At 41.7% G+C, this 27,588-nt stretch overlaps 1 long non-coding RNA gene across 1 annotated transcript; it reads right to left on the reverse strand.

The window, feature by feature from the left end:
- Positions 1–552: 552 nt before the first annotated feature.
- On the reverse strand, positions 553–27,584 carry LOC128417649 (uncharacterized). The gene is made up of 2 exons (XR_008331518.1): positions 27,139–27,584; positions 553–1,272 (listed from the first exon to the last, which is right to left on the reverse strand). It is a non-coding gene; the product is annotated as an uncharacterized LOC128417649 (long non-coding RNA).
- Positions 27,585–27,588: the final 4 nt, after the last annotated feature.

Raw genomic sequence — 27,588 nt, forward strand, 5'->3', positions numbered from 1 at the left:
AATAGTAAGCTAAAGTGACAATGTATATAAGCCATATGTTTATTTCAGATAGCAATAAACTCAGAAATCAAGATGCACGTAAAGAAAAAGAGAAAGTATTTGATCTGGATTGAGACATATAATTTTTCCATAATGGTTTCTATGAAGGGCTTGTGTAAAAGGCAATTGTCTTGTGACACATCTGTTAATTCTGTGTTTTCCGCCCCTGGTTTTTGCATAAAGCCTGCTATGTCTAATTTCAACATTTGAAAAGCATTTTCTCTTTCTGCCTTTTTCCTAGACGCTATCAGGAGAATAAAGCATTATGGTTTTGCCTCTGGGGCACAGAGAGACATTGTCCCACTTAGAGAGAGGGGGAAATAAAATCCTTGTATAATAACTGCAACTCCATCCTATTTTATGAGCCATTCACAGCTGCTAATTTATAAGCTTTGCATTTCTTTCTTCCAGAGGAAAGATCCATACAAATACAGCTGCTCAAACGTCCCAAACTGTATAATGCCCAAATGTGAGTATGCAGAGCAAAGCCAAGAAACATGGATTACAAATGTGGATGGTTTGACAACAATAGAACTTTAATTTCATAATTTTGGAAGACAGACTTTGTTAGGTTTATTCATCCTAAGCCATTCTACATTTACTAAGTAGAATCACTCTCACTTCCTTTATTATATATTTCTGATTGCTGTTGGTTTTTGAATATGTGTGGTAGGGATATATGTGGAAATTAGTGCTTTGAGCACTCCTATGCGCTGACGCAGGCTGCAAATTGCATACTGATAGCTACAAACCCAGCACACTGAAATACAAATGTGGGCAAAAGACATCTTAAGCACTGGTGTGCTTCAGATATTGTGGGCTTGCCTTAAAATAAGGAGTTTCTGGACATGAAATTGAAATTATAATGCACTGTACATTACTAGTAGATCCACTAGTGTTTTTCTTTTTTATGTAAGAGATTTGGTTTTACTGGAAGATGTGGAAATCATAACTTATTTGTTAACAACTGCCCACATAATGGTATGTCACAACTGGAGGGGAAAACAATCCTACATTAGATGATTAGATCTTAAGGATTTGGGAATTAGTTCACATGGTTAAGCCAAGTAACATTGCGAGTGTAAGGAAAGGCAGACAACCTAACATAAAATGGCTCTATTTATTCTTTAATAATTATGTACGGAAATAATTGCCAATCTGGTTTTGTTCCTCTTTTGTTCTTTCTTTCTTTGTTCCTTCGTCTCATCTGTTTCCTCTTTCCTCTTACATTATCTAAGACAGAAATTTATTGTGTTATTTGCTATTATAATAAAAGCAAAGAAATAAATAGATGTGCGTAAAAGGCTACTGCCTTTTTTAAAATTAAAAGAACAACACTAAATGGAGTTGTAAAAACGTCATGCAGACTTCCTGTTTTACTGCCAGTCATGTTCTTTCCTGATGAATCTGCATTCCTAGCTATAAATGAGTTAATTACAAGAAGCTAACTGCAATTTTATACATGTCTACTCAGAAGTGAGCCCTATTGAGTTCATACTAGCTTTTTTGTGTGCTTTCTATGACTAATGTTTCTGATTCTTTTCAAGAGAATGTGTGTTAAGGGCATAGCCCCAAGTGCCCTGAAAATAAGAAGACCATCCCAAAATCTCTAGCCATTGCGGGTTCTCAATACGTCACAGAGAGTCCTGAATTACCAAGGGGCCTTCCCTTCAGTACAACATTTCAACATGTTATACTGGAAGTTCAGATCCCTGCGTCCCTCTAACCAGTGCTATTTTTCTAGAAAAAGAGGTGTCAACACTCACCATGAACTTCTCCCTTGTTCTCTTAGAATGGCAATGGTACCCACCTGAGAGGTGCTGGAGCTTTACTATGCCTTCCTCTCCCTTTCTCCCCTACTCAATAAGCATCAGTTCCTGTTAGGGGAAAGTGATGTGTAAACAGCCTATAACTATTTTCATGTGTATGTAAGAAAGAGTGTGCACATGAGTTTGCAAAAGCCTAAAGAGATGTGTTTTCAGCATCTTATGAAAAATGCATAATGAAGGTGCCAGATGAGCCTTTGTGGAGAGGGAATCCCACATATTACAGGCAACCACAGAAAATGCCCTTTCCTGGGCTGCTATTGCATCCCCCCCCCCACACACAAAAAAAGCTAAGGGCAGTGAAACTGTCAATAAGGCCCCCTTTGTCAAGCTTAACCTCGAAGAGTATCTTTAGTGAAGGATGAGATATTTCGGTTATTTGGGATGTAAGTTGTATTTAGGCAAAAATCTAAATACATTGATGCCTCGGGTTAATAACTTAATTCATTCTGGTGGTCCGTTCTTAACCTGAAACTGTTCTTAACCTGAGGTACCACTTTAGCTAATGGGGTCTCCCGCTGCTGCTGTGCCGCCACCGCACAATTTCTGTTCTCATCCTGAAGCAAAGTTCTTAACCCGAGGTACTATTTCTGGGTTAGTGGAGTCTGTAACCTGAAGTGTCTGTAACCTGAAGCGTCTGTAACCTGAGGTACCACTGTATCAGTCACAAGAAAATACTAAGTGCTCTTCAGTTATTGAGAATGTGGTCTATTCATAAATGACTCTTTAGTTAACACAATGGAAAAGAAAAGTCATACATTGTCCAATGTTTACCTTTGCGTTTCCTTTCAAAGGAAGTAGTTTAATTATTTTTCAAATTAAACTTCTCTGAATTATGGTTTTGATGTACTTTTTTGTCAGTATAATGTAAATTATGAAACACCACTGGAATTAAGGACCTGGAATTTGGTCCTGAATTAAGGACCAAACCATTTTTGGAAATGGTTGTTGTGGCTGTATAGACACCATACGTTTAAAAGCACACTTAAAGCACATGACTTCCCCCAAAGAATACTGCATAGCTTACCCCTCAGAGAACAATTCCCACACCCTGGGAAATAATGTGCTTTAAATGGATGTTGTGCAGATAGCAAAAAAGGGAGAGGAAAAAGTAGCTTCTTTATGCATCAAAACAAATATTTACTTGTGCATATAGTGTTGGCAAATAAGGCATAAGACATTTGTTTCTAAGATACAAATCTGAAGGAAACAGCCAAGACTTACATTGTAAATCACTGAGATCACTGAACACAATCATTTCTGAAATGCATTATATATAGTGATGCTTTAGATCTCAATTATATTTAGTGATTCATTTTGGCTGTTCTGAGATGCTCCACTGATGCAAAGGAGCTGTAAACCAGGATTTACCAGCAACCTCCCTTCCCCTTCTCCATGCTTCATGAAATATACAGGGAAGATAGAAGCAGAGAAAGAAGGATGAGATAGTCTCCTTTCTCTCTCATGCTCCATTCTCTTTCTCTTTTCACCTTGAGCTGTTTGAGGAACACAGTTTATTGTTTCTGAATTATTAGGTTGAAAAGATGGGGGGGGGCAGCTGGTCCATATTCATCTCCTAATCCTCTTGAGTGATGAAGGAATGTTGAGTCTGAAGTCCAAGAAAGTGCCACACCTTGTCCTTGAAGGGTAAGGGACTGAGAAAAGTGGTCATCTCCATAAGGAAACTTGGTTCATTCTTTGGGGAGCCCATCAATAAACAGGACTACAATCTGTAGAATAACAGTGAATAGCGATGATCATTTTATGACCCATCTTTGCCATGTATAAAGCACATTCCAGTTGTTGAAAGGGCAGCATGAGGGGTATCAAGTAGAATTTCAGCCTGTGAGCTGCCACTGAGTTATACACAATGGCTAGAACTGCACTAGCCATACCAGTGAGGAAGCCTCCTAATAGGTTGATGGAGTTCAAGTGGTACTTCCTGACCCTTACAAAGGCTCATGGATCAGGCTTGCTAGCTGGCCTCCACAACTAAGAGACCATACACAATGCCTATTGAACACCCTTAGCCTATGCTCCGACTCTTTTCCTGCCTCCGATAATAGGACTTGGGTGTGAAAGACTGACAGTGTGTCAGCATAATGAAGACAACTGGCTTACCAAGAATCAATGTGAATATCATATTATCTCACTTCTGTGGTTTTCTGTATCCACTCTATGTCAACCAGTAGCAGTTGGATCCTATATAATCTCTTTGGTGTGCTATGCTTTCAACGAGTGAGTTATCTCTTTTAGTTTAGCATTCCTTTTTAGTCTACCATGATATATAACCTTGCACTGAAAATGTGGTATATTGCAGCAAAGGGAATATTATGACTCTAAAACAAAAGTAGGAAGCATCAAAAGTAGATAAAGAGAGATATAAAAGGGCATGGCATTTCACTCAGTTGTATTGTTTATAAAGCCAGATTTAATTCTCCAAAATTATCAGGAGATTTACAGCTTGGAAGTTCTGAAGGCTCAAAACACAATCTGCAAAATGAGAGTAAGGGAAGGAAAAGCAATTTTCTTTTGCAAGCATGTACTATCAAATTTACTAATTTGGACACTAACTCCATTCCGAAGCTTAGCCAGCCTTTAATAATTTAACAAGTAGCCCTGATAATCTGCTACATTGTGCACAGTCATTGTGCCATTTCTAATTAAAATTGACAAACCCCCTGAAACTTGCCCTGGACAAATGCGCTGGCTTTAAAGTAACTCAAATTAATTTAACTCTTTGGGAACATGTTTGTTTTATAATGTTTGGGCACTTCTAAAAAGGGAGATGGAAGCTTCTATGATGGGTCTGAAATTCTTTTGAAATGTCACTGAAAATAAAAAGCGATGGCTCATATAATGTGTAAGTGATAGCACTGCTATATGTCAGCTGCATGTCCAATATTCCATACCCAGGATTTTATTTTGTTTTATAGTTCTGGATGGGAAAAAGGCAAAAATAATCTCCTGCTTTAAAGTATGCTATGATTTTTCTTACAAACTCAAGGGATCGAAAATGTAGCTTCTATTAGGTAATGTGGTATATATTAGCTAACTTCTTGCAGGGAAGTGGTACGCATAGTCAATCTCTGCAGGAAGCAGAATTGAACGCCAACGCATCTGCTCAGTTTGGCTGTGGATTCCAGTTGCCCACAGGGAACCCATAATGCGCAGTTGATCCCTGCAGATGGAAACAAGATTGTACCACCACCAACTTGGTCAATCCTCTTTGGTCACTTGGTTGTTGTTTAGTCATTTAGTCATGCCCAACTCTTCATGACCCCATGGACCAGAGCACACCAAGTACTCCTGTTTTCCACTATTTTCTCCCAAACCCTCTGGCCAAAGTTGAAACCTTTGGCATCAGATGATGGACAGGTAGATGACCCTGCCCACCTGTCAAAGTTGGCCCATGGAGGTGGGAGGAGGTAAAGATCTGGCCTGCTAGGCCAAAATTGTTTCCCAACCCTGAGCTCAAAAATGGCATATCTTATTACATGTTTGCAGCTCCATGCTGTGTATGGTTTCCAGTCTTTACTACTGAGCAATAATTGATGCTCCGTCCAAGAAAGAACCCAACTGATAAGAGATACACTGCAGAGAACCCAGTGAGTGAGAATTCTAGCCATGAAACACCCATAACAAGGCACAGTTCACTTTACCAGAGTGGATGCATGTTGGAGAATACTTCCAAAAGAATCAGAATAACACACTACTTGGATAAAGGAAGATTTCGAGGAGCTTGGTCTTCTCAAAATGAAAGCATCTCATAATTAGATAGTATGTGGGGGGGTATTTTTTTAGTGTGGCCTTGAAAATGGAATGGGGGAAATAAGCAACACCAAGAAAAAAAATTGAGGCTAGAAAGACAACTGAGAGGGAAAAAAATAGTTGATTGTGCAACTTAATGATAAAGTACCCAATACTTAAACATCCAAGTGTTGTAGATCACATTCCTCCCTCTTTTATAGCGACCATTCAAGTGTTTCCACAGCACTCAGTGTCACACACGGTTTAAGCTTGGCGTATGGGGAAATATGGCTTTGTGGTCTGCTTCTCCCATCTCCCCTTGAGAGTCTGGATCTATGTGTATTGTATATTATATATATCATAACCTCAGTATCATGGGCAGCAGGTGTGTGTTGGAAGGTCTGGATATTGATTTATGGGAGTGCAATGCACATCCCCATGTGCCACTTTTTATATGAGAGATCACTGCCTCTTCCCTACAGCCACATGGGGGAAAGTAAAGGAGTGCATTAAGAGGAAAGGTTATTAAACCTACATTCTTCTACTATGGTGCATCTTTTTTTTTCATCCTGTGTTCACAGCTTTATCTCAAACTACAGATCCTTTACTTTGTTCTACAGAGTCACTGAGAACTGAGCCAGTTCCCATCAGAATAGCCTGATTTCTTCATTTGTACAGTACAACACTTTGTTCTCTCTCTAGATCACACTAGTGGATTTCTTCAGTGAGATGGAATCCAAACAGTGGCTTCTATAAAGAGAACAATTATCACAGTCCTACTGATGGTCCAGAGATGGTGACTTTGTCTGATTGTGCTCTCAAGTACAACATCAGCACTGATGACAATGATGCTAGCAAGCCAAGCCTTCTTCTGCCATTGTTTAAATTTCAGTAGAGAGAACCTACAAATTTAGCTGGGGGGGAGGGGTGTTGCAATTTGTAAGATTAGCAAAGCTGATGATTTACAAGGTGGCCACTGGGTGGGGCAATAGTGCATGTTTATATAGAAAAGTGTGCTGTTGCACTCTGCAGGAGAATTCAGGAGACTCTAACAGAGTAAATGATGTAATGATAATTAAGAAAAATATCCTTGATTTATAGCATAGTGAGAAAAGCTTGTGTAACGCTAAATGTAAATTGGCTTTAAAATGTTCGTGTGACATTTTTCTTCCCTTCTTACTTTTTTAAAAAACAAAGCCACATTTTAGGAAAACTGCAATATAGCTTGCCTACAATAATTGCTCTGCCTTCCTCTATCTAAGTATTTCCCTTTTTAATCCATTTGTGCATCCGCCTTCCTATTCCTCACATTGTGTACATTCTGAAATCAATTCATGGTCAATTTTCTCTTAAGTTAAAACCAATATTGTCAAATATTTGTCAGAGTTGTTGTTGTGGCTCAATCTAGGATTAGATTAAATCCAAGATACCTCTGGTTTCTGAAAACTATTGTTTGGGAGTTTTAAAAAGTTTTACCAAGAATATTTTTATACTAACGTATAGGCAGTTCAGCAGAAGAATCCCGAAATATGAGTCATCCTCTACTCCAGCCCACAAGGAATTAAAAAGCCAATGGGTGACCCTGACCTCCTGTGGGTTTATGGAATCTAATTTTAGTGAACAGCAAGGCATATAAGTCTGCCTGAGGGCAGCAAGCCACCCCTATTTTCTCAACAGCATAAAGGAAATTTTTTTGAATGGGAATCTTTGATGAATGCTACTGTCCTAAAATGTTCCATGAAACTTCACAATTTCAGCAATAATATGAAAGACTACTAATCTTGGTTAGCACTACTGGAAATATATGTCCAAGCTTTTTTGTTTGTTTGCTTTTAAAAAACAACAACAATAAAACAAGGAAAGTGGACTTTTTTGTTAGGGAAATATTCCTCCCCCCCCTTCAAAACTTGGCATTAATTGATGACTTTTGTACTGCCCATGGCCTGTTACTTTTATAAATTGTGACTATCATTTAGAAGCAAGGTTAAGGTAAAGGTAAAGGGACCCCTGACCATTAGGTCCAGTCGTAGCCGACTCTGGGGTTGCGGCGCTCATCTCGCTTTATTGGCCGAAGGAGCCGGCGTACAGCTTCTGAGTCATGTGGCCAGCATGAATAAGCCACTTCTGGTGAACCAGAGTAGCGCACGGAAATGCCGTTTACCTTCCCGCCGGAGCAGTACCTATTTATCTACTTGTACTTTTGATGTGCTTTCGAACTGCTAGGTTGGCAGAAGCAGGGACCGAGCAACGGGAGCTCACCCCGTCACGGGGATTCAAACAGCCAACCTTCTGATCAGCAAGTCCTAGGCTGTGGTTTAACCCACAGCGCCACCATACTTAAACAAAGGGTGCACAACTATGACTGCTTTATGCATTATGAATGCAAGAATACTACTGTCCCTACTCTGCCTGTAAAGCATCAGGTTTGCTCTAATACATGCAAATTGCAGGCAGCTATAGCTCTTTCCATGCACTGTATGTATGAAGTGGCAAAGCATACAGAAAAGGGATATGGGGTTGCATCTTTCCTTCTTTTCCTGCTGGAGATGGGGCAGAGATATGATTCAGTTTGCATTCAGAGGCAAACCTACCTAATTCTAAGTTTCTGAAACAATACACAAGTCTAAATACAGCCATGCTTCAAAAGTAGAAATTCTCTGAATTTTACAATGCAATTTTACAGCCAAGTAATGTCTGCAAGAATGCATATCCTGAAGTGTGCATTTTTAAAAAAATAGTCATGAAAATAACACTAAAAATGCATTACATTTGGGGAAATTGCTTTGCAAAATGTGTTTATTTTATTCAAAATTGCATACAAATATGTGTATCCTAGGAGAAATTCGCTGATGAATTTTCATGGCAACTTCAAAAACAACAACAACCTGATGAGGAAATGTGGAGAACTGAACCGGACATTGAAAACATGAGAAACCAAGGGAAACCAAAATCCCATCTTCACATGTTAGCATGGACATCAAAGGCAAGAAACCTTCATGTGTAGATATCGATTTTGTGGAGGTTTCCCTGGGTCCCAGAAAGGTCTCCATTCAAAGTCTTCCCAGCCTGGTAGACTTCCATGCCAATGTATGATTTATGGTGTGGGGAGCAGCTATATATCACTGGAGGCAGTTCCAGAGGCGTTGGCCCTGAAGTCTTTTTCCGTTTGCTCCTTTGCCATAACTAAATTCTTTATTACTCACTTTGTTCTTACCCACATATGACTATCCTCATTTATGCTACCAGGAAATGCACCCACTGAAAGCCCTAAACGGCCTCGGCTCAGTATACCTGAAGGAACATATCCAGCCCCATCGTTCAGCCCAGACACTGAGGTCCAGCTCCGAGGACCTTATGGCAGAGAAGTGAAGTTACCAGGAACCAGGCAGAGGGTCTTCTTTGTGGAACCCCCTCCCACCAGATGTCAAGGAAATAAACAACTAGAAGACATCTAAAGGCAGCCTTATTTAGGGAAGTTTTTAATGTTTGAGGTTTTATCTTTTTTTAATTATTATCATAATTAACTTTGTTGGGAGCCACCCCTATTATTATTATTATTATTATTATTATTATTATTATTATTATTACTATTATTATTGAAAATGTTCCTGCTATTTGATTCTGGTTTTAATATGTATTGTTAATTATGTGATAAGGATAGTTGTCAGGCCTAACTAGCTTTCCATAAGTCTCACTGGATTGTTTTTTTCCAACAGCCTAGCCCTAGAACGTGTACAAAGTGCAATAAAATAAATAAAATAAAACAAAACTGGAGGGTAAAATAAAAGTGAAGAAATGGAGAAGTTAAGAGTTCTGATAGTTACATTTCCATGCGCAGGATAAAAGAAGGAGCTCAAAGTGAATAAATATAAATGGTAACATTAAATGGAAAGGAAGGGGATATTTTCCTTTTGGTTACCAAATCCGATTTCAAGTCAGCTGCTTGAGATCCAAGCAAGATAAAGGGCCAATAGTTGTTTGCTGCCTGTCATGGAAACTAAAGAGCTGGGTTTGCTCCACATCAGTCATGACAGAAAACTAAAAGGTATTTATCTCTCTCTGGTGGGGAAAGGAAGGGAAATAAACCCTCACATAAACACCAATAAAGGTTTTGCCTGACAGCAAGTGATCTATCTGTTCCCTAACAGTTCCAACATCCAATTTTCCTCATGCTGAGGCAATTCCTGTCTTTATCAACTTCCTTGGCCTCATGTGCCTCGAAACTACATACAAATCAACAGCACAAGAAGTAAAATGGAGGCCCTTTTTAAAAAGGGGACAGCACTGTACAATAATGGGAGACAAATTGCTACTCTTGCTCCAATTCCTAGTGCCCAAGAAACCCCACAATTGGCAAAAATACCATTGCAAGATGGCTGGATGGGCAATCGCCCTTCTAACCCTTGTGCTTGTGGCATTGTGTAAGTACACTAAATCAGTAACTATATCTCTGGCAAGCTAACTTGCTCTGTACACTGAAATTATTCCTTAAAACAATTAATGGCTCTAAGAACTAGCTATGCATGGCAAATTGATGTGTTACTGTGATCTTACTGCAAAATGTGCCTTTTTAAAAAATGCAGAAGGGATATTCCTGCACCAGCAAATACGTTCATAGAAATCAAGTGAGAACTGCAGATACTCTGGTGCATCTCAGACATGGACAAATCTGTGATGGAGATACATTTCCGTGAACCACATAGCAATGGATTTCATTTGAAGGATAGAGCCACGTGAGGCAGGTTCATTTCCCATGCATAGGATCAGAGTTAATCCCAGAAGAAAAGCTAAATCAGCATTAGGGTTGGCATTTGGGGGTATTCGCTGATGATCCCATTCCAGCAAAGGGCCCAGTGAGAACTGTGGAAGCCCCACAAGGTAGCTACTCTTCTTTGTTGTTGCCACTGCCTTTTCACTACCCTCTAAGTCAGGTAGAAGGGAGAGCAGCTCCCTTTCCCCAGTTCACCCCTTTGGCGGATACTCAGATTGGGCGTAGAGGAATAAAGGGGAATTAATGTAGAATGGTGACACCAGGGAAAGAGTCAGCCTGCTGAATGTACCTAGACTGTCTGTATAATCTGGAAACTGAAACACACAGGGCTGGATAAAATTAAGGCATGGGGATTCCCCTGAAGAATTCTGGGAAATGTAGTTTAAGAGTGCTGGAAATTGTAGCTCTGTGAGTGGTAAAGTACAGCTTCCTTTACAGCACCTTTACATCTCTGCATATATTACAAGTGGCCAATTTGGATCCAAAGGCAAGTTTGGCAAGATTCCTCCCTTTAGGCTTTCCCTTGACACCTATGGATGGGGGCAGCATGGGGTGCAGCAGAAGGGCTGGGTAAGCATGCCCAGAAGAGCTGTTTCTCCTCATGTGATCTTAATTGTGTGCAATATCAACCTAGGAAGATGGTCCCAACATTGATATTGCGCCAGTTACCAAGAGGTATGAAAAACAGGCAACAGTAATTTCTGAAGCTCTGCTGGTTTGTCATATTACGAGAGAGGCGGCTTCTAAAAGGAAAGGGGGTAGAATCCCCACTGTGCCCATGAACCTCGCGGCACAGCCTTTGGGATCCATGCCAGTAGCTTTCATTACAGCATTGCATCCGTGTTCAAATATTTAACAAGCTTGTTGTCAAAAGTAAACCAAGTATTAATTCAGGGCGTAAAGTAAGCATAATAAAATATTCATAAGTACTGGCATTAAAACAGCTGAAAGTAAAATGAGGGGGGGAATTAAAATGAAGTTCAAGATTTAGTAGGAAAAGAACTTACTCAATAACCTCGCTAGTCTTAAGCACAGTGACTGTCTACAACATAATATCGCAAATTACTTCAGCGATATGTAAATTTAACTCTCTGCATCCAGTAATTATGGGTGTGATGCACAAATCACTTACGTAAGAAAACTTGTGTGTGTGTTTTATATCAAAATACGTGTTATTTCTATTTAAATAAATGAAATGTAGTTTATGTAGAAGCACCTCTCTAGCTAAGCGGTTTGTAAATCGCATTCTCTTTCTTTCTCTCTCTCCTTACATTTGTGTGTATCTAGTCTAGTGTCTGTGATTTATATCACTTAGAAAAACATGCATATGCAGTGCTTTTTTTCTTTAAAAATGTTTTGGGGTACTCTCATTTTGACTCAAGAAAATCTCCATTTTATAGTTCAAATTGGGAAAAATAGATACAATAAATGGACAAAAGTACAAAGATTCACAAAATGTTTAGGGATATGCGTACTCCTGCGTACCCTCTCCCCCCAAAAGACAACACTGTACATATGTATACAACCTGTAGTGGCAGTAACAAGCAAAAAAAAAAGTAGCTAGACAAGCAAAGCTGTAAGTAACAACTGATTCAAACTATAGGAGTCCTGTTGAAAACAGTGGCTATGACTACTGTTTTGAATGTTGGATTCAGACCTGGGAGACCAGGGTTCAAATCCCCATTTGGTCACAAAGTTCATCTTAGGCCATTCACTGCCTTTCAGGCTAACCTATCTCACAGATTTGTTGTGGGGATTAAATAAGGAAGGGAGACTCATGCATGCCACCTTGCGCTCCTGGGAGGAAAAGGCTGAATATCAATGCAATAAAATAAACGAATGAATGAACAAATAAAAATAAGCTGCTTGATTTCACTGGGTCTGCTCTGAATATGACTTACAGCACAATCCCAAACAGGTCTTCTCATAAGTAAATCCTATTGAATTCAAAGGGACGTACTCCCAAATAAATGCGATTAGGATTGCAGTTTTAGCTGAACACAATGCATAGATGTAGATGTAGATATACACCAGTACATTATTGTAAATCTTACACACATTGATAAAAAGAATGCAGTCGTTTTAGCATTTTTGATCATTCTATAAAGCAGACACAAAGCTACTTCATCCAAGTTGTTTCAGCCAACTATAACACTTAACCCAAATGAAAATGTGGTACTCATGTATTCCATCTGTTGAGTATGTTCATTTATCCATCTGTGAGACTGTACTAGCCATTGGCTGAACTACTGTGATGTCAATTGCCAGGGTTCTACTTTTAGGGTTCTCTTCACATCTATCTAAAATGATCTGTTCAGGAGTTAACTGTGATCACAAGGAACCTGTAAACTGGAGGCACTGTGTACTGTTGATGCAAAAAAGAGGGGTCAGATATTTAATGTCTGAATTTAGAATAAACCGATTATGTTTTATGTTTCACTTTACTGCTAGCACTAAACTAATACGAAAGCACCAGTGCAATGTGTTGTTGTTGTTGCTGCTGCTGCTGATTTTTTATTTCTCAATTGTATATTAAAATACAGGGGTGCTGATTAAAGCTTCAGGACTACAAAAGTAAAGAGGCTAAAACTCTTGACAGTCATTAAACTAGCTTAACATTTTCACATTATTGTGTTAGGCATTGTTGTCTCATTATAGTCCTTCTGGTGAGCATTACAAGGCTGCCTGTCTCTTGCTCTTGAGAATCCCTCATTTTTCCTCATGTGTCAATAACTCTCAAAAGCCCACAGTGTGGTGAACCTTTATTCCCTTGTGACAGCTGTCAAAGCATTGCCGTGCCACACAATTCACGCTGTGTTCTGGTCCTACATATTAAGGCTTATCCATTCCTTGCAGGGCAACAAAAAGGAGGTATGCATGAAAAAGCAAGTCCAGGAGAATCATGGGACACCCAAAAAGAAACTGGGGGGGGGGGACTAAAAACATAAATAAATTTAATTAAGAAAGCTGAAAAAAATAATACTTTCTTGCCTACGAAAGGCAGAAAGCATAAAAGTGACTGTCCGGGTTGCTTCATAATGCTATGAATACACTTGAGGGAGGCAATTCTATGGCAAGATCTGCCAGGATGGGCACCTTATGATGCAGTGGATCTCTGGTTCAGCTGGTGTTAAGTCTCAAACCCTAGCTCAGCCAAAGACATGGCAGCATAGTTTGCTCATCCCAGCATAGTTGGGGCTCAGCTGGCTGAGCTGAGGCCATTGTAAGACCTCAGATAGGGGCGTTCTTAGGGTGGGCCAGGACTAGAGAGGGGGGATTCAGGCTGGATCCTAAGCCCAGTCAGCTCTGTCACATGATCTGTCAAGCTGGCATACAACACTATTTTAAAGCCTTGTTTCCCCTCTGCCAGGCATAGGCAGAGCAGCAGCAGCAGCAGGTTTTAGATGTGGTGTAACTTTAAGCTGTTGTGTTCAGGTCCAGATAGCAGGCTTCCCACAGGCATCTGGTTGCTTACTTTGAGAACAGATTGCTGGACTAGATGGTCCTGCTCCAGGAGGCTCATCTTATCTTCTTATGATTCACACATAAGCACCAGAATGCACACAAAACTCTGTGTTGAGGGGCATGTGGTTTGGAGAAACAAAGGCTCACACCAGCCTTTTCCCCAGCAATTGTACTTAGCAACTTCTGGGAAATTTGTCTGTGTTTAGAATAACTATTTATAAGCCAGGAATCGGACAATGTAACACAGTTCTAAAAAAAAGCAACATATCATTATTCAGATACAAGTCTTTGCCAGTTTTAAAATAATTGCGGTATTTATTTTGGAAACTAATTTCTAGCATATGCAATAGATACTCCTCTGTTACCATCGTTTTAGGCACTTTATATACTCTATGCAGGTTTTGTATTCGTTATCTGTGCTGTGTATTGTAGTTTTGACCTTCTAATTTGCTACTAAGTAGTGTAGTTGTATTGATTCAGTATCTATTGCACTGCAAAGTGGTGTGGCCTCATTGATTTAACTTGTAAAATGCTACTGGAATAAATCTGACAATTTCCCTCCCCCCAAAAAAAATCATCTCTTGAATTCACTTACAAAATTCCTGATTCAATTTCAGAAGGATAGGTCAACTGTTGTTTACTCAAAGAACAGTCTTGAGTCATCAGTTTTCTAATATTCCCCCCTCCACACCTGAAACATAAAAAAGCTAGGGATGAAGTGGTATAATCAAGGTCAAATTTCCAACTGAATTCAGCCAAGGTGGAGTTTCACCATGTGGGTGAAACCAACTTATTTCAATATTATAATAAGGCAAACTCCTTTTAAATTCATCACAGAATTCTCAAGATTTTTGCCAAGCCCCATTTCATTGGGTAGTATGAAACTAACAACACAATCCTAAGCCTACATCCACTGGGATGAGCAAGTTAAGATGTGGCAGATCATAACCAGAGTTAAAATGTGGGGCCCCATCATCTGCTGCCCTGTGCATGGACCGTGGCCATAAATTCTAGCCCTGGCTGTACCGGTGGAACAATAGAAAATGTGTTTGAGTTTGTGTTAATGCTTATGATTCCAGTGGCTGCTTTCTGCTGTTGTGGAGCATATAGGAGCACACTTGCTTCAGTGCCAAAAATAGGGAGAACAGTTCTTTTTGTTGTGTATCTGTTCAGACTCCAGGGCCTCCTATACCCTGTTGCCATTTTAGAGAGGAGCAGTGGCCCATTGATGTGTTAATTAATCTGTTATGTCTGGTCTCACTTCACAGATTTGCTGGGCTGATTTGTAGCAGGGACAGAAATGGCAGGATTTGAGGAATGCTGTCTGACTACAATCATCTGCGGAAGCTTTGCTACACACCAGTTCAATTGCAAGGGCTTACATTTTGGCCTCCTGAAGTGCACCATGCAATTTTAGCTCTGACTGAACGTTAAACTGTAAATAAAAAAAAGTTTGAAAAGGAAGTCAACACATCAAATTTCCAACCTTTGTCAAATGCTGCATATCCTTTACATAGCAATTTGGTGGTGTGTTTCTTCCAAGCACTAAGCAAGCTGATAAAACAATGTGAGCTGGTGGTTTGTCACTTTTTTGAAAAATAAAATTGGGAACCAGAAATGAGGAGTCACAAAAGAGGAATAACAAACAAACAAGTATTCTAAAGATGCTGTAAAAGGAGAAAGCAGCAGCAACCAGACACACATTTAACGTGTGCCAACAAGAAACTCTGCAGTATCTTTTGCCATTTGCAGCTCAGCATATTCTCAAGCTCTCCCCTCCTTACCTCCTTTTAATTAAATATATTCACACATGAAATAATTTGGTGTAACTTAATAAATGTTTAAGCACCACTCCCTTCCATGTAACTGTCTTGTAGTTTAAGTCATTATGGCCTACTTTTCAACAGGAGAATGTCTTAATTTTGAGTGTATCAAATCTAATCCTACGGTTTATTGTGGGTAACCCCAGTTGGTCCTGTTCTAAGGCTTTCCCTTCTTTTTGGAGGAACAGAAGTTGCACGCCGGCACCGCTGGTGGCCTGAATCACCTCAATTTGTTCTAGCAATCAGAGGCAGCTGCTCCATGTGAAAGGAGCGTGGACCAGTGAGCAGAGCATTAAGACTGACCTCGGGCTGAATGTGAAAAGACTCAGCCTTTTCTACTAGGCCACTGGAGCATGTGCAAACAGATTTGCCGAGGTACAAAATGCTCCAGTGATTTAAAGCAAGGTTTTCGCCTCTCTTTCTCTCGTTTTCTTTTTTTAGGAATGAAACAGGACAGAAGACAATCTTAGCAACATCTGTTGCCTTTCAGTTGTGCCTTGGCAGAGGACAATATCTTTTCAGAAAGCACTGACACGCATGAGAAAAGGGGGTGGGGGGAGGCTTCAAGCGAGAAGTGTTAAGACATGTTTCCCAACACACACAGTTGGTTCTTTTTTATGGAGGGTCTATCAGAATTCTTTTGATGAGGAAAATAAGAGGGGGGGAGTCCCCTTTCCTTTGCCATTTCCCTTCCGTTTGTGGCAAAATTGTCCAGAAAAAAATCTTTAGCCAATTACAAAGTCCAAGTGGCCTCTATAACACTGCAGAAACTGTTAAATCTGCCTCCTTTTGCTTTTATTCTCTCAGTGAAAGGATGCTTGACAGCCCTAATCTGAAACACACTTAATAATAAGTGTGAAGAAATTTATGCTTAACATGGGCTCACATCTGTTACTTTTTAATTTTCTCATTAATTTGAGTTGGCTAATCATAGCTCAGGAGTGGCAGCACTGTTGTAACACTTGTACTGTGAGTTTTACGACTTATTGTTTTATTATTATTTGTGCTTGTTGTTTAGACAAGTTCCTTCTCCAATTCCTTGACGACTATCCCACTCCCCCCTCTCCATTCCATCTCACACTTTCCAAAACAAGAAAATGAAATGAGCACTAATTTTATCTAACTCAGAGAGAGAAGGGGGTTAGCTGCTCCCTTCCCTGCATCACTTTTCACAGGCAATTTTGCTCAGTCCATCCATGACATGCCTTCATAAAAATGACAGATGAAGCAGCTGAGTAACTAGTGGGTATATTATCCTCCTGCAGGCATCTGCAGCTCAGAAAAGCACCTATTCTATTGTTGGCCTTAGGACTGAGAAGTAAATTCTATATTGTACACAAAACCATTCTTACATCCATCCCACCATTTTGTAGATAAATTAAATGTGACCACCCCTCTCAAAAAAGAGAGAAAAATAACAAGGAAATGGGCTGGCACAGATTAGTGGCAAAGATGGGGTGGGGGCAAGTTTTAAATAAACAGGAGGATATTGTCATCCTATACAAGTATAAATGTGCAGATTTTGAAGATTTCACACACGTTATTTACCTTTTGTGCCATGGTCTTTAGAGTAATAGCATCATATAGGTCATGTGTATTTTTGTCTGCAAGTGCTGATGTTTATGTAGCCAAAACAGCACCATGCATGCACAAGAAAAAAAAAACTATTATCAGGTTCAGGGAAACACCAAAGTCTGCAGAAGTGCAAACAAATAAATAAAACCCGATGAACAAAAACTAAGGGGAGAGAGGGATAGACACCAGAAATAGATTACTGTGGATTGAGCACGTTCTGTAGTCATGGAACACTGACTGTTGGGAGGAAGAAAGGAAAGCTGGGTGGAAGGGAGAATGGAATGGAGTAACCTGGAGATGGGCATGGCTGGCGGGCTGGAACACCAAGTAGAAGCGATCCACACGGCAACAGGAACAACTTGTTCTCTTCTAGTTGTGAATTCTACTTTTGTGGTAGGCATTAAGGGAGTGAAAAGCCACTGGAGGCATAACGAACATTTGTTTTAACTATTTACAAAACAGTGTAGAGCTGGAAGGGCAGAATCTTGTTGGCTCATCATGAATAGCAGCCAATAACAAATGTATGCATGTGACACTGGGGTTCTGGTAGGGTGGGCCTAGAGAAGGGGTTCTAAGCCTGTTGGGTGGGATTAGAGAAAGGGTTCTAAGCTGATTAGGCTGGGACTAGAGAGGGGGTTCTAAGCCTGTTGGGTGGGACTAAACCTGTTGAGCATGGTCATGGGACCTGGCAACTTGGTGTAAATTAAGCCAGCAAAAGAAGCACTGCAACTCAAACACTATTTTTAAGGCTTGTTTTCTACTTTCCAGACTAAGGCTGGTTCAGCTAGCAGTAGCCCTGCTGAACGGAATTTGGCTCTGGTGTGATTTTACACTGGCTTAACATACACACTTGCTTTACAACAGCTATATATATGTATACACACACACACTATATACACACATATACACATTTACACATTGTTATGTACTGAGTTGAATAGGTTCCAAACTGCAGCAGTCTGATTGGTCCTAGAACAATAGGATCCAAAAGGCAGCAGTCTGATTGGTCCTAGAACAATAGGATTCAGAATGCAGCAGTCTGATTGGTCCTAGAACAATGCAGCAGTCTGATTGGTTGGCAGGAACCACCCAATCATGCTCCAGATAGAAGCGAATCCACAACCTGATTGGCTTACAGTAGAATTCCGGAATTAGCCAATCATGTGCAGCCCATTGTGTAAATAATGTATATAAAGCAGATACTTTGAGGGGACATTCATTCATTCCTCCTCACCACTATGAGCTGAATAAAGAGCATGAAATCACTTTGTGACTCTGAGTATATTTCACACATACATATTCAGATATAGGATTGCTCCCTAAAGGATGTGGGCAGGTGGTTTTTTATGAGATGGACAGAAGCAGTGGTGCCTGAACACAAGAAGAGCTGTAAATGAGATGGAAGGTACACAAGTAAATATTTCCTCTGAGGGAAAGTATATCAACATAATGAAAGAAGCTTGTTTATTTGGTGGGCACATTCCATGGATGTTTTATTTGGCAGCATTATCCCTCCACCAACCCCTGGAGTTCATCTGTGCTCCTCATTTCCTACCACAACTACTAGGGAACTTTCATAAATGGCCACTGTCCTCATGACTGACAAGAAGCTTCTCTAGGCAGTGACCCAGTTATGCATTGCTACCCACATTTAGCCCTAAAGTACAAGAAGTAGTCTTTACTATTTCTTAGATAATGAATCAAAGTCAGTACTTTCTTAAAGGTTCTCCATACACAGGTGACCTTTAGCATTTTGTCTACAAGAGATCTGCTACCCCACAGTAAGATGGAATTGCCTCGTCTTGCTCCTACAGTGAGACTGTGAGACTTATATATCACAGAACATATGCCAGTTTCTCCGTACAGCATTTCAATGCCTCAGGCAAGGTCCAGTTAGCACTTTCTGTTCCTTTATTTGACCTTTGTTTTTCTTTACTCCTACAAATTTGAAAAAAGGACAGTTGTGCATTTTCAGGTGAAATAGAATGATAACAGCATAACATATATAGGGATGGATTTGTTCTACAGACGTGTTGATGTTTGGAGACACACCCAGGCTACATTCCCAGAGTGGTTTAATAATCAATCTCACTGAATGTGGAACTCTTGGAATTGTACCTCAGGGAGCGGTATAGGGGTCTCCTAACAACTCTCAACATCCTTAACAAGCTACAGCTCCCATAATTCTCTGGGGGAAGTGATGACTGTTTAAAGTGGTATCCTGTATGATGTGAATGTGGCTCTAATGTGGAAACCAACAGGTAATATAAACAACAGATTGTGATATGTCAAATACCACAATGGCATAGACGTATTCTGCCTGGATATGACAGTCAGAATAATCTAGCCTAGTCTACAACACAACTAGCATGTATTTTCTGAATTTGCATATGCTTGCACTAACCATTTATTCATGTGAAATTTGCACAACCCTGTCTTCTTCATGCTGAGCAGAGGGCGCTTCTTCATTCACTTCACCGGGCAGCTATGAATGCACAAAAGGCTGCACTTATAATATTGTGTTAGACTAAGGACAGCAAATGTGGTGCCTCGACATATTGTTGGACTACAACTTCCATCATCCCGGACCTTTGAGCATGGGGCTGATAGTTGTAGTCCAACAACATCTATATGATTAAAGATTGCATGATATACAGCAAGAGAGAGAGAGAGAGCAAGTGTGAGAGACATTCATGGAGTCGTCTTCCTATTAATAAAACAATGATAAAACATTTTGTTGTAGCTGCAGCGGAATATCAAAGGTTTAATGAATTAATGGAGAAGTGGGACAAGGAAACAGTAAAGTGAATTCCACTATAGAACTATATAATAGACTGTGAATGGCAATCAAGTTGAGTTCTTTGTTGCTAGAAAGTTTTCCGTCTTTTCTTGACAGGTGTTTTCTGCTCTTTTGAGAAATGTGAATGAAAGAAATAAGCGTAGATTGAAGAGAGTCAGAGCATGTGGATCTGTGTTTGATTTATAGTTATATCAGGATGCTTATGGAAATAGAAAGCATTCTCCTTTCTCAGACGGAAGGCCATATATTCAAGTCGCACACTTAGAGTTTGGCTTCTACATAATGCCGTAGTAAGGGAGTGGGGTTTGTGTGCGCACGCTTAGAGCTAGTTATATTTCTGTCATGCTTATGCAAAGTATGGAACACTATGCCTGCTATCCTTCTGATGGAGTATCTGGCAGATGGAAAGATAAACTTCCTGAGAATGTATCCTTCCTATTCCAGAAAAGCAATGTTATGGCTTAGATTGTAATAATATCCTATTCACGAGGGACTGGGGCTCTGTTGTTGGCATTCCAGACTGGATTATTGTAACTCGCTCTACGTGGGGCTGCCCTTGAGACTGACCCAGAAACTCCAGCGGGTGCAGAATGCCGCGGCGAGACTCCTTATGGGGTCTTCGCTGCGAGACCACATTCATCCGGTGCTATATCAGCTGCACTGGCTCCCGGTGGAGTACAGGATCAGGTTTAAGGTGCTGGTTTTAACCTTTAAAGCCCTATACGGCCTAGGACCCTCGTACCTACGGGACCGCCTCTCCTGGTATGCCCCACAGAGAAACTTACGGTCTGCAAATAAAAACATCCTGAAGGTCCCAGGCCTCAGAGAGGTTAGGCTGGCCTCAACTAGAGCCAGGGCCTTCTCGGCTGCGGCTCCAATCTGGTGGAACGCTCTGTCAGAAGAGACTAGGGCCCTGCGGGACTTGACATCTTTCCGCAGGGCCTGCAAGACAGAGTTGTTCCACCAGGCCTTTGGTCAGGGCGCAGCCTGACTCCCTCCTCTGGCAACCTGCACAGAGTTTTGCTTAATGGTTGCCATTAACTTGATTTTAATTAATTCTTATAATGAAATATTTTTAGAATGTTGGTTTATTTGATTGTTTGATTATTTGATTGTTGTTAGCCGCCCTGAGCCCGGCTTCGGCTGGGGAGGGCGGGATATAAATAAAATTTATTATTATTATTATTATTCGTCTAAGGACAAAATGGAGGAGTGTGCCTTTGGGGGTGAAGTCAAACTGTTGAAACTGTTGAAAGCTCTAGAGACCAACATGGGAGAGACATGTTTTGTTCTAGCTGGGGCAGAGGAAGGTTGTGCTGATGCAGGCAGATGCACCCTACAGAGCGGGCTTGAAATTGTCAGCCTTCCTGAGAAAATATCCTTCCAGAAAGGTAATGTTGTGGCTTCGATTGTAATAAATACCCAATTCACAAGGGATTGTGGCCCTGTGGCCCTCCATATGTTGTTGGATTCTAACTCCCCTCAGCCTCATTCAGCATAGCCAATGGTCAGGGAAGATGAGAGTTGGAGTCCACAATATCTAGAGCAGTAGTGGGAAGTTTCCTGCCCACTGAGACTCAGGTGTCCACCAGGCCATTTTAGGCAAACCTTGCCCATTCTCCCTGTGTGGGACAACATATGTAAAGAGTTGCTGGGAACTTCAGAAAGTGCCAAATGTACATTTTTTAAAAAGTACACATTTTGTTATTTCTGAGCTTAGCATTATATTTCATAAGATAAACATTTACACTCTGGTTGACCATCTGATGGCCTGTAGTCTTGATCTGGCACCATGCAATTTTATCTGGCGCTAGTGGCCATACCAAATATTTACCAAGACAATTTTCTGCGTAATTTTATTTGCAGGACACAAAAGAAGATTGCACTGGGAAATGCTTCTACTACTTACAATGTTGCCCCTTTCTCTTTGATACTGTATCTAATATGTAAATGCACAGATCAAATTGCAAAAGCTACTTCCCTAGGGTGTCCATCAAAATTATGACAGTTGCTACCTCCCGGGGAATGTTCACTCAATGCTTATTTTTAGGGGCTAGCCATGTCAGTTCAGAGCATTTGATCACCGCAATCTATGTGTTAACAATCTTCGCCTTATGTTATTCCTCTGCCTAGTCACACAGGAAATGTGACAGATTGCATGAGCAGAAACAGCTCAGTAGTATTGGCGTAAGGATGTCTGAGGGATGAAAAGCCTGCCCCCTGAATCCTACATGCTCCTTTGTGAGCTAAAGTGCCAGATATAGAGGCCGAGACTACGCCATTAGATCAGGTGTATGGCAGTGGCTAAATGTGTGCGGAAAAGGTACTGATTAATATGAATGCTGTAAGGATTACTGGCAAAATGTATCTGAAGAGCTTTGGACAATGGAAAGTACTCTTAATGTTATGTACCATTATCCAAATATGAGTAAGAGAAGATTCCTCAGTTGCATCTGTTCCATTCAGACTAGACTACTGAAATATACTCTGCATCACACTGTTTGGGTTTGCCCACACCTCCATTTGCCTCACAACTAAATCGGACCAAATGGCAGCCAGGTTTTCCATGGCTGTTTGCTCTGATTCAGCGGTAGAGTGCATGTTTCCCAGGGGAAAGTTGTGGGACAAACACAAAACCACTCAGACCCGTGCTTTCCAGGCACAGGACAAGCGGAAGAGTGGATAAGCCCAGTGTAAAGATAGTTTGGAAACTTCCGCTGACACAGAATGCAGCAACAAATGCTCAAGGGGGCTAGATATTCAATGGAACCAATGCTGTCCTAATCACATGGTCTGCCTATTTGTTTTGGGGTTTCCTTTAAAGTGCTGAGGGTTGTTGTTGTTGTTTACCAGTAAACTCATAAATGGTTTGGGATCAGAAGATCTGAAGGACCACCTGCACCCATATAAATCGGTCTCTAAGACAGACAAGCCGTAGAGAACAGGTCATTTTGATGGTGACCTCATATCACAGAGACTCTCTCCTGTACCTTGCATTGTTTCAGTCATGCTTGCAAGCTGCCCTAAACGATGGCACAGGAATGCCTTTAGTTAATAAATTAAGCAAGTCTGAGGTCATCACAAATGATGCCCTTCCTTTGCTCAGAAAACGTCTTAGTCCTTCAGCCTTGCTCTTTAATGGCTAGCCTAAGATTCCACTTTTCTTAACACACACACACACAAACACATGAAGAACAGAATCAGCTCCCGTGGTTAATTACATAGGCACGCACAAGAATGTCACAAGCTTTTTGTGGTTGAATGCATTCTGTTATATTGCATCCGTAGCCTTGGATGCACAGGTTTGAGATGGGAGATTTCTTCTACTTGCCTTTTCAAAAAACCTGTCCTTGAATTCATGGTGCTAGAATGTTGTGCTTTCGGTCTTTGCTCATAACCCCTAATCAAAGATGCAAAACCTCAAAAACGGGTTAGGAGATATGGTAGAGATCGTGATAAAGCTGCTCTTTGATTTTTACCCTTACAGAAATAGCAGTGTTTGTATTTCATGTTTCAAAAGCTACACAATTTGAGACTGACATGATATTTGATTTTCTGAGTGATTAGGAAGCACATACACACACACCGCCCTACCCTTTTTTCATTCTTAAAAGAAGGAAATTGCTTTATTCTTGAGATATTTTGTTATCACTGTTGCCACAGTTCACAATGTGCTTTGAATTAAAGAACTACATTTAATTAGAAATCTACATAACAGCTTTGCTCTTTGAAAGTATGCAAAAGCTTTGAAGAAAAGGCTAATGCGCCTAAAAGGCAAATCAAAAGGCAGTGCAGGCCCAGGTTTATTTCGATGAGATTTCTGTGGTTGTGATGCATGTTTCTTAAGGAGAGGAGATATTAAGAATAAACAAATAATAGTAATCTATGAGGAAAATTTAATCTTGGCACCAGCCATAGTAAAATCTAAGTTCACCGCTTTTTTTCCCTTTTGCTTTTTTGCAGATTCAACATCCACGTAAAACAAAGGGCTCACAGATTCTCATAGGCTGATGGCCCAAAGCTGATGCCATCATCTCTACTTTTTACTAGCTGCTAAACTGGGGTGGGGAACCATAAGTCCAGGGTCCAAATGGAGCCCTCCAAGCCTCTACATCCAGCCCTGGCCACATCTCCTTCAAAGACCACACTGGTTCTCCCCAAGCTATGCTCCCCACCAGAATTGTTCTGTACCCTCCCTGAGCGCTTTGCCTTGGCTGGGTTGTTTTCTCCAGCTGTGATAATGCCTCTTGCTTGGATGAAGGATGGAATGATGCGTTTGCAAGACTTCTGACTTCCGAGTGGCTGAAATGTAGCCTACTGAATGAATGGTAAGAGCCAGATCCACCGCTCCACTCACTTTTGCTCCTGGGCTACCCATCACTAGCATGTGCCCCCCCCAAGTTTGCCCACAGTAGAATGTGGTTCCCCTCCCAGGTGCCAATCCGTTTGTCCTTCTTCAACCACCATAAAGGAGAATGTGGATGTCAAGAGTGGAATTGGGGGGTTGCGTGTTAATGTTAAGGGAAGGCACTCAGACTCTCTGCAAAGGAAAATAGAAGCAGAGGCAGAAAGGATCAGCCTTAAATTCTGATTAGTTGCATGACTTTGCCATTCTGTGTCAGCTCAAAGGAGTGTTGCTTTTAATATAAATATTTTTTTTATATATCACAGAGATTTGCACCTTTTCTCACCCTCTGGTCTAAACACACTTTCAAGCCCCAGGAGGCAGATTAACTGCAGTCCCTTTCCCTCGCTGTCAGAGAAAACCCACTCTCTGCTATTGCTTTGGATCCATCTGGATTCACTCTTTTGAAGGGAGGACTAGATGACAGTGGTAGGTAAAGGAGAAAAAGAAAAGGGTGATTGCTTTTAAAAAACCAAATTCTACATGGAAAAGATCCAGAAAACCTTCTGGCAATTCCATACTGTGGAGCAGCTGTTCCCACCCCAGCATCTCAGGAAAGCCCACTGGTGCTGATCAGCTCAAGAGCCTCCAGAAAGGTTAGGGTCCTCTGTGTGTTTGTTTGGAGGGCAGGTGGCACAAGGCAGCTTCTGCTCCCCTGCCCAAAAAAGTGAGCAAGTGAGTGGTGGTTGCAGCTGCCTCCCATCACTTATCATGTCACACCTTACTTCTAGAGGTGCGATGGAAAGGACTGGGGCTGCCCTGCTATGCCCCGGGATTTCAGGTGAGAATGTAAGCTAGAGGAAGTAGCTGCTTCTGCCTCTGCCTTTTCCCTATAGGCAGTGCAGTTGGGCCATGTGTCAATTTATCCATCAACAGGGCACCTAAAGAGAGTGAAGGTGTGGAAGCGAGCAGCAAGCCCTCACCTATGCTTTCTTTCTTGGTGATGCAGCAGTGCAGCTCTGAGGGCTGGGCTGGGCCTGACCCCTTTGCCGCACTGCCCATAGAGAGAGTGCAAGCAAGCAAGAGGTGGCTTGCAGGATTGGTGCCTATTCCTGGGCAATTGGTCCCACAAGAGTGCAGCTGGATCAGGCAATGGGTCCACTCCATCCATTCAAAGCATATCCAAGGCACCTTCAAAGCACGTGATTTCCAGCAAAGAATCCTGGGAACTGTAGGTTTCACCCTTCACAGAGCTACAGTCTCACCATTCTTTGGAGCAAGTCATGTGCTGTTAATGTGCATTGAAAGTGAATTAAATATGTAATGCCAGTCTGCCTCATTTATCTTTTTCTCCATATGATAGATAGATAGATAGATAGATAGATAGATTCTTTATTGTCATTACACACGTGCAACATTGCACAAGTGCAACGAAATTGGATGCCATCCCTTAAAAACAACAAAAGCAAAACAACAACAACAACCAACAAACCACATTCCAGCCACACCCACACCCATCAATCTCCCAGGTCACACTATCGAGTTACAGCATTCAAAAGGGCCACAGCTCTCGGGTAAAAACTGTTTTTCAGTCTATTTGTCCTTGACTTGATGTTTCTATATCTCCTGCCAGAAGGCAGTAGTGCAAACAGACTGTATCCCGGGTGAGATGAATCCTGCAGGATGTTGTTTGCTTTCCTAAGACAACGGGCACAGTTTCCTAAGACAATATGGCACAGTAGGGAGGCACAGGTTTAATCCTGACTACTGCTACCCGCAAAACAAGCAGAATATCTGAGTGAAACGAGCTCTCCTTCCTGGTAAATCTCCTCTTTCCCTTTGGGCGCTGTGGGAGTGGATATGAGGCCTGTGTGGACACCCTAGAGAGAGGACAAGCAAATGGAACACGGCAGGAGCCCTGTCTGAGCACAGTATGGAGAGACTCAGGCCTTACAGCTGATGTACCTCCACAAGTGAAGACCCTACACACTTGCCTGGCTTCCTGGGCATGGGAACAGCAGCTGAGCCTGAGCAGCAGGCCCTGTTGCCATTATTGTGTACATGGCTGGGTTGAGGGCACTTGCCCCACAACACCAAACTCTGCAATTAGCCCTAGCTTCCTTGCTCACCCTGTCTTTTGGTGAGGAGGATGGGTGTTCAAGGTCAGCTTGAGATGCTCTGCTGCCCAAGGCAGCGTAAGTGCCATGCAGCGGTTAGTGCAGTGGGCCTCCCCATTTGGTTATTAAGCTCCCTGCTTGATCTGTGGCAGTTACTTACCTCACAGGTTTGTTGTGAGGATACCATATGGGGAGGGAGAACCATGAGCTCCTTGAGAGGAATGGTGGGATATCAATATCATCATCATCATCATCGCACACCTCTGTCCATGGATACAGCCAGGATTTATGTGTGGATTTCTGTGTGGAGGGGCAGGGCAAGGACACTCACCTGTCACCATCCTCTGTCTGGCTCTGTCTAGCAGATTTGGAATGAAATGTCTCCACAACAGTTGCTTTAAATTATTTTCTATTGACCCCAAGTGCTCAGAAAAATCTGCTAAAATCTTTCTGCAAGTTCTGCTTTTAGTTAAGTTTTTTTTTAATTTATTTACTTGATTTGGAGGGTGAGGACAGCTGCCCCTCGGGCCTCTGTCCCCTGAAAAAGTAAATGCATATAGTACCCCAGGCTAGCCAAATCATTTCCCCGTCCCTGAAAGTATTTTATTAATTAAATTGATATACCACCTTTCATCCCACTGAGCGGCAATACAAATGCAAGGATGCCATGATAATAAACTAAGGAAGGCGCACTTCCCTGCCTTCTTTCCGAGACTTCGAATGGGCTGCCTAAGGCCTCCCTCTGCCTAATGAAGAAGGCTGGTCCCGGGAGCTCGCTTCCCGGTCTAGAGCCGTCTCCTTGGATCTCTTTCCTTCCGGATGGGCTCCCTAAAACGGATCCCGGGGTGGACTTGCACTGCAGCCGCCCGCCCCTCGCTTCCCGGGGACTCTCTCCTTGGATCTCTTTCCTCTCTCCATCGCCAGTCGAGGCGCAGGAAGCGCGGCCGCCTCTTCTCTCCAAGCGAGCGAGCGGGCGAAGGGAAGGCGCGCGGCGCTCGCGATCGGCCGAGGAAACGGGGCTCACCTCGCCGCTGAACCGCCGCGCTCGGGCGGACGGCGCCGATTGGGCAGGGCGGG

Source organism: Podarcis raffonei, chromosome 7 (genome assembly GCF_027172205.1).
Source record: "Podarcis raffonei isolate rPodRaf1 chromosome 7, rPodRaf1.pri, whole genome shotgun sequence".
NCBI lineage: Eukaryota > Metazoa > Chordata > Lepidosauria > Squamata > Lacertidae > Podarcis > Podarcis raffonei.